Source organism: Triticum dicoccoides, chromosome 4A (genome assembly GCF_002162155.2).
Source record: "Triticum dicoccoides isolate Atlit2015 ecotype Zavitan chromosome 4A, WEW_v2.0, whole genome shotgun sequence".
NCBI lineage: Eukaryota > Viridiplantae > Streptophyta > Magnoliopsida > Poales > Poaceae > Triticum > Triticum dicoccoides.
In genome coordinates this window covers 615,869,624-615,876,643 of record NC_041386.1, presented here as the reverse complement: position 1 = coordinate 615,876,643, position 7,020 = coordinate 615,869,624, and the positions used below count along the sequence as shown (strand labels likewise).

The following is a 7,020-nucleotide window of genomic DNA, read 5'->3' as shown; positions in this document are numbered from 1 at the left end:
GTTAGCTATAGCGATTCCTACGAACAGACGCTACTGCTACACCTTTCTCCTTTTTTCGCCTTTTCATTTATTTTCCTCTACATTTTATTCTTCCTTTCTCCTTTTTCTATTTCTTTCTTTTTCATTTACTTTTTCATTTGTTTTTTATTTTATTTTATTTCCATTAGCAGTTGCGCTCTCCTCGCGAAACGCGCTGCTACTTATGTCCTAGCGGTAGCGCGCTTCTCCCAAGACCGCTACTGCTATGCGTAGCCTACCGTTTTAGCAATGGAAATATTAGTTCTAGAGTTTTTTCATGTGCACGCGCTACTGCTACTGTTGTATCTGTAGCGCGGTTTCCGCACGCACGCTACTGCTATTTAGCAGTAGCGCCCATTTTTGACACGCGCTACTGCTAAATTTCTGTGTATAAGGTTTTCCCTAGTAGTGCCAATGGCGGGTTATGCAAGAAGCCCAGTAAACATTCAAAATTGTAGTTTATTAAGTTTTATAGAAGGCCCAAAGGCCTGAAGGCGGTTTAAGGCTTGAAATTATGAACCGCCATATGTAAGGAAAGACTTATAAAGAAAGGCATGTAAAGGAAGTCACCGAGCCGGACACGATTATAAGACGGCTGGGACTCTGTAGGCCACCAGGCGTCAACCCATGTATATAAGGGGACGACCCGATGGCGACTTAGGGCAAGAAACAACAGATCGATAACCAAGCCGGCGAGTTGAGCCCATTGGAGATTGAAACCCAGCAATACCAATCCCAACTAGACGTAGGCTTTTACCTTCATCGTAAGGGGCCGAACTAGTATAAAACCCTCTCGTGTCCTTTGTCCCGATTAACCCATTTAAGCTTCCTAGTGCGATGGCCCTACGACTAAGTCCTTGCTCTAGGACATCTGCCATGACAATTCCATGACACTATGTAAATTTTTCCTTATCAAATTCCACCTACCAAAGGCGCTTCACTCCCCAGCAACGGTGCCAGCAAAGAGTCTTGATGACCCGCAAGTATATGGGATCTATCGTAGTCCTTTCGATAAGTAAGAGTGTCGAACCCAACGAGGAGCAGAAGGAAATGATAAGCAGTTTTCAGTAAGGTATTCTCTGCAAGTACTGAAATTATCGGTAACAGATAGTTTTGTGATAAGATAATTTGTAACGGGTAAGAAATAATGAAAGTAAATAAGGTGCAGCAAGATGGCCCAATCCTTTTTCTATCAAAGGACAAGTCTGGACAAACTCTTATATAAAGGAAAACGCTCCCGAGGACACATGGGAATTATCATCAAGCTAGTTTTCATCATGTTCATATGATTCACGTTCGGTACTTTGATAATTTGATATGTGGGTGGACCGGTGCTTGGGTACTGCCCTTCCTTGGACAAGCATCCCACTTATGATTAACCCCTATTGCAAGCATCCGCAACTATAAAAGAAGTATTAAGGTAAACCTAACCATAGCATGAAACATATGGATCCAAATCAGCCCCTTACGAAGCAACTCATAAACTAGGGTTTAAGCTTCTGTCAGTCTAGCAACCCATCATTTACTTATTACTTACCAATGCCTTCCCCTAGGCCCTAACAATGGTGAAGTGTCATGTAGTAGACGTTCACCTGACACCACTAGAGGAAAGACAACATACATCTCATCAAAATATCGAACCAATACCAAATTCACATGACTACTTATAGTAAGACTTCTCCCATGTCCTCAGGAACAAACGTAACTACTCACAAATCATATTCATGTTCATAATCAGAGGGGTATTTATATGCATAAAGGATCTGAACATATGATCTTCCACCGAATAAACCAACTAGCATCAACTAAAAGGAGTAATCAACACTACTAGCAACCCACAGGTACCAATCTGAGACTTTGAGACAAAGATTGGATACAAGAGATGAACTAGGGTTTGAGATGAGATGGTGCTGGTGAAGATGTTGATGGAGATTGACCCCCTCTCGATGCGAGGATTGATGGTGATGACGATGGTGATGATTTCCCCCTCCCGAAGGGAAGTTTCCCAAGCAGAACAGCTCCGTCGGAGCCCTGGATTGGTTCCGCCTCGTGACGACGGAGTTTCGTCCTGTGAGCTAGCTTATGATTTTTTCCTGGACGAAAGACTCCATATAGCCAAAGATGGGTATCAGAGAGCTGCCAGGGGGCCCACGAGGCAGGAGGGCGCGGCCCCCACCCTCGTGGATGGTGGGTGGCCCCCCTCTGGTACTTCTTTCGCCCAATATTTTTTATATATTCTGAAACGTGCTCCCGTGAAGTTTCAGGACTTTTGGAGTTGTGCAGAATGGGTCTCTAATATTTGCTTCTTTTCCAGCCCAGAATTCCAGCTGCCGGCATTCCCCCTCTTCATGTAAAACTTATAAAATAAGAGAGAATAGACATAAATATTGTGACATAATGTGTAATAACAACCCATAATGCAATAAATATCGATATAAAAGCATGATGCAAAATGAACGTATCAGTAAAGCTACTATAAAAATTATGAACCAGAAAGCTGATAGTGCTATTTGTTGCAAGTTGCTGTCCTTATTGGAAATGGAGTGTAAAGCAAAAAAAAATCTCTCCCTGGACTTTACCTCGACGGCTTGACCATGGCACTCGCTATCAGAAATGGAATTTATAACAAAGAGATTCCTTTGCTCTCATTCCACGAACAAAGGAATCTACACAGTGTTTCCGCCGTTTGCCTTCGGTTGATCTGGCTGAAGCATTCAACAGACTGTGTTTACATGGAGCTTTTCGATTGGAGACTAGGAGAGAAGCAGGCCCCACCACCACTGAAAATCCGGGTGGAGAGGAGGGGGGAGAATTCTATAAGACCAGGTCTCACGCGAGACCCATCCTGATGGATGACACGTGTCATTCATAAATCACAAAACATCTAATCTCTCCCCCTCTCTGATTTTAAGTAGGGGCGGAGGGTACTTTATGATTTGTGAATGACACGTGTCATTCATTAGGACGGGTCTCACCTGCTAACCGTGAGACCTGGTCTCATATAATTTTCACCGATTAGCGCGTGACCCACCCACCGTGGCACGCGTCATCCAGCAAACATCATCAAGCCGATAGCTACCTATGGGCTGCATGACCAATTAGATGGCGTGCGGCGGGTCACGCACTAAGACGTGCGAGAACACAGGTTCATTCTTTTACAATTGCCGTATGACTCTTCGTCCAGGTTTCGGGTCAGGTCAAATTTTGATCATAAACTTAAGGTATAAAATATAAGTGATATACCACAAAACATATATTGTTGGTAATTATAAGAAATTTTGTACGACCAAATTTTTACTACACACAACTTATATTTTATATTAGGTAAATATATGAGCAAATTTTGGCTCAAAAGGCAGACTAGAAAAAACCGGACGAAGGAAGCATGCGTTGCAGTCATATTAGTTAAAATATTACGCCCTAGAGAATATAGGCCCATCAATAAGTGCATGATAACCTATTAAAAAGGTACAGTCATCTTAATTAGTAAAATACTCATAAGATAACGACGGCTGGCTAAAGCAACTTTGCGCGTTACCTTTAGGGAAAAAATAAGGACTGCTGGTGAGCTCGAGGTCCGCCAAGTCGTCGAGGACGACGAAGCATGGGGCCCGGCCGGCCGCTCTGCTCTTGTTATAATGGGCCCCTAGATACCTAAACTTGCTTCTTCTTTCAACGTTCCCCATTCGACGTTGCCGGTCGGCCCCCTCCAAAAGAACACCCACCACATCTATACACAGGCAGGAGTTTGCACAAGCACGGCGAGCCCATCGTCGGAGCTGAGATCAACACATGGTCTCAGAGCGGAGTATCTCAACCCACCACATCTATATAAGCGGCTCCACGATTCTGCATCATCGATTTGATATAGGTACTATGTTTTTCGTTCGTGAGCCCTCTTGTCTTTTACCTGCACTGCAGGGGTGTGTTCATAGTCCTTCATTCGTTCAGGAATTGTTGGCCTGGTTTTTTTGCCGCCTTATTTGGTGGCACGTTGGAGGGGAATATCTCGTCTAATCTTTCCGCTTCTCACTCGCGAGTAGCGACCTCTTTCTTCCTAAGCAGGAACCTCCTGCAATCTCTTCCGTGACAAGAAACGACGCATGTCTCGTCTCGTGGCATGAGCACCTCTTCCATCACTACTCCATGTGACTCACCGTCACCATCTAAGAAACCATCATGCTCTGCCAGCCCCACACCCATACTCATCCATGGCCGGTATCTCTCATTCCAAATCTTGATGTGCTCCTTGGCCCAAGAGAAGCTGAATTGCAAGACAGCGAGAGGGACTTAGCTCCCCGTGGAGGCGGCGACTCATAATTGAAGAAGACGAATTGGCGAAGTCAGGATCTCGCCGGCAAGGGTGGTGGGCCCGTTCAACCTGCTCTTGTGGGTACAAACTCTATCGGCGAGTTTAACCCCGTGTAAGAGGTGATCGTTCATGGTTTGTTCGGATGGGGCGATTACATTTCTACTTTTGGCGTCGGCGAGCTCTGTTCCTGTAGTGCCCACATCGTCGCTCTGAAGGAACTTGCCAGGCTTTTGGCTTTCCGGACTAATGCTGCGCAGTTTTGGTGGACGGGTGCATTGGAGGACTTTATTGCAAATCATTCAAAAATGAGATTTCCATGTTAGAAAAAAAACTACTTTTTTGTGAAAACTTATACATATTTGTGGCAGATTTGTAAAATTTTGTTCAAAAATATTATGACCGCATGCTGCACAAAGAACAAATCCCGGCCCAACAACAAAAAGGACCTGTTTTCATGTACTTATTTGTTTTTTTTTGCCTATGTCACTAATGAAAGTATATTGTTATGAAAATTTCATTGAAAGGTGCTATATATGTATTTGGGTATCTACACAAATGTTTTTTTGGTGGTGTACGTAGAGCTAGAACTCCCTGGCCAGATGACTTCGATAACTCTTGAATGATGATGGCCATTTACAAACCATGAGGATGGGTCTCAACAAGCAAGAGATTCATCTTTTAAGGGGTTACGGCTCGCAAAACCAGCCATAACATTTTTATTATATTTTCAGCGCCAACTAACAAAGAGTTGTATACAAAGGAAGGGGGAGGCAGAGGAGTGAGGCATTTTAGCTCTATGTGCACAAAGAGTTGAATTTTTTTGAAAAATTCAAGATTTGAACTTTTCAGCTTCAAAAAAATCTGAAAAAATTGTGCAACTAAAAAAAGGATGTTATGTGTATGTGGGTAAAATTTCATTATGAAATACTTTTAAAATGTGATCTGTACAAAAAAGAGAAATTCATGGCCTGGGAAGATGAATAGTATCATGTATTAAAAAGCCTCAGATTTATTTTTTGCACAGCCCTCATTTCGACGTATTTCGTCCTAAAAATTATACACTTGTGGATTATGCCTTCACGTATATGTATATTTTTCAGAATTTTTTGAAATGTAAAAAAATAAAATTTTAATGAATTTTGATTTTTTTTTTCAAAAACCGGCCTCCAAAAGGGATTTTGGGGACGCAGAGCCTAAACAAACAGCTCCACACTCTCTCTCCTCTATAAATATAGTGCACCTCTAGCTTTTGCCTATGATAATGTGCTAAGAAACAATTATTAGGAGTGCCCTAATTTCCTACACAGGGTCTAACTGGGAAAGAATTATTTGCCATTCATACAAAGTATTAGGAAATAAATGACTTCTTCACAAAGTGAAAACATTAAAAATCTATCTATCTAGCATTATATACTAAACACGCAATAGGCCGGAAATGTATAGAGATATTCTAGAACACAAAAACACTATTTTTTTTTGTCAGAACTTCTATTATAAACTAAAAACTTCAGTTTATATTAGCTTCTTCATGTACTTATTTCTCCTTCCTAAATTAACTTTCCCAATAGGATAGCGAACAACGTAGATGCATAGTCTTTTCAAAATACCTAGATGAACATGGGTCTAGGAGCAACCCATTTGATTTTATTTCTTTTTAGATGCAAGAAAATTCTAAAATTCTAAAACTTTTCTGTGGCCCACATGGCCAAGTATATTACTCCACTAGTAGAAAAATGGCCTTTAGTTCCGGTTCTGGAACCGGGACTAAAGGGTCGGTACTAAAGCCTCCCCCTTTAATCCCGGTTCTTACTGGAACCGGGACTAAAGGCCCTCCACGTGGCCGCTGCCTGAAGGTCCACCTTTAGTCCCGGTTGGTAACACCAACTGGTACTAAAGGAAATTTTATGAATTTTTTTTAATTTTGTTTTTAGATTCTTTTTAGAATTTCAAATTTCTGAATTATTTTAATCTCTAATCTCTAATCACCCCTCATCACTGCTCAATTTAACCTTTAATCTCTAATCACCACTCATCATTCCAAATCATCTAACTTCCCAAACGGTCACCCATCCTCTCACTACTCCAGCCTGAGCACGCTTAACTTCCGGGTTCTATTCTCCCTCGTTTCCAAGTCTACACTTGTTGTTTTCCTGACAATAGTAAGATGTCAATCCTATTAACCCTCAGGAATTTAGCTTGAGCATGAAGTCACACATTTCACTGTTTGAGTTTGAAACTATTGTTCTAAAAATCAATAATTATTTGACCACAGTTTGACCATAGTTGACCAAAATTCAAAAAAAATGAAATAATTATTTAGCAACACTAATATTCTTGAATCATTATTTAGTAACATTAATACTTCTTGAATAAGTAGTTTGACCAGATTTAACAAAAATTCAAAAAAACTTCAATTTGAGCATAACTTTTTTCCTTTTAGAATTTGAGGATTCTAAAAAATTGCAAACAGGCCATAGGCGGTCTCCATCGGATGCGGATTTTCGTGCTGAATTTTTGATATATATACGTTTTTTTCCGACATCGTATGCAAAAGTTATAGCCGTTTTACATTTTCCCTACACTTTTTGCAAAACATGTCCAAATTTAAGTTTTAAAATTTTCCTAACTAGTAGATGTAGTAATAGAACTGCCTCTCAAAGGATTTTATTTTTTGAAGTTTTTATCATTTT

The 7,020-nt window shown here is 41.0% G+C and overlaps 1 protein-coding gene across 1 annotated transcript in view; it reads left to right on the top strand.

Moving 5' to 3' along the window:
• Positions 1–3,707: 3,707 nt before the first annotated feature.
• LOC119287372 overlaps positions 3,708–7,020 on the top strand; it is a 16,942-nt gene continuing 13,629 nt past the window's right edge. The window contains exon 1 of the mRNA XM_037566911.1: positions 3,708–3,889. The gene's annotated coding sequence lies outside the window, so the exon portion shown is untranslated. The remainder of the gene's footprint in view (positions 3,890–7,020) is intronic.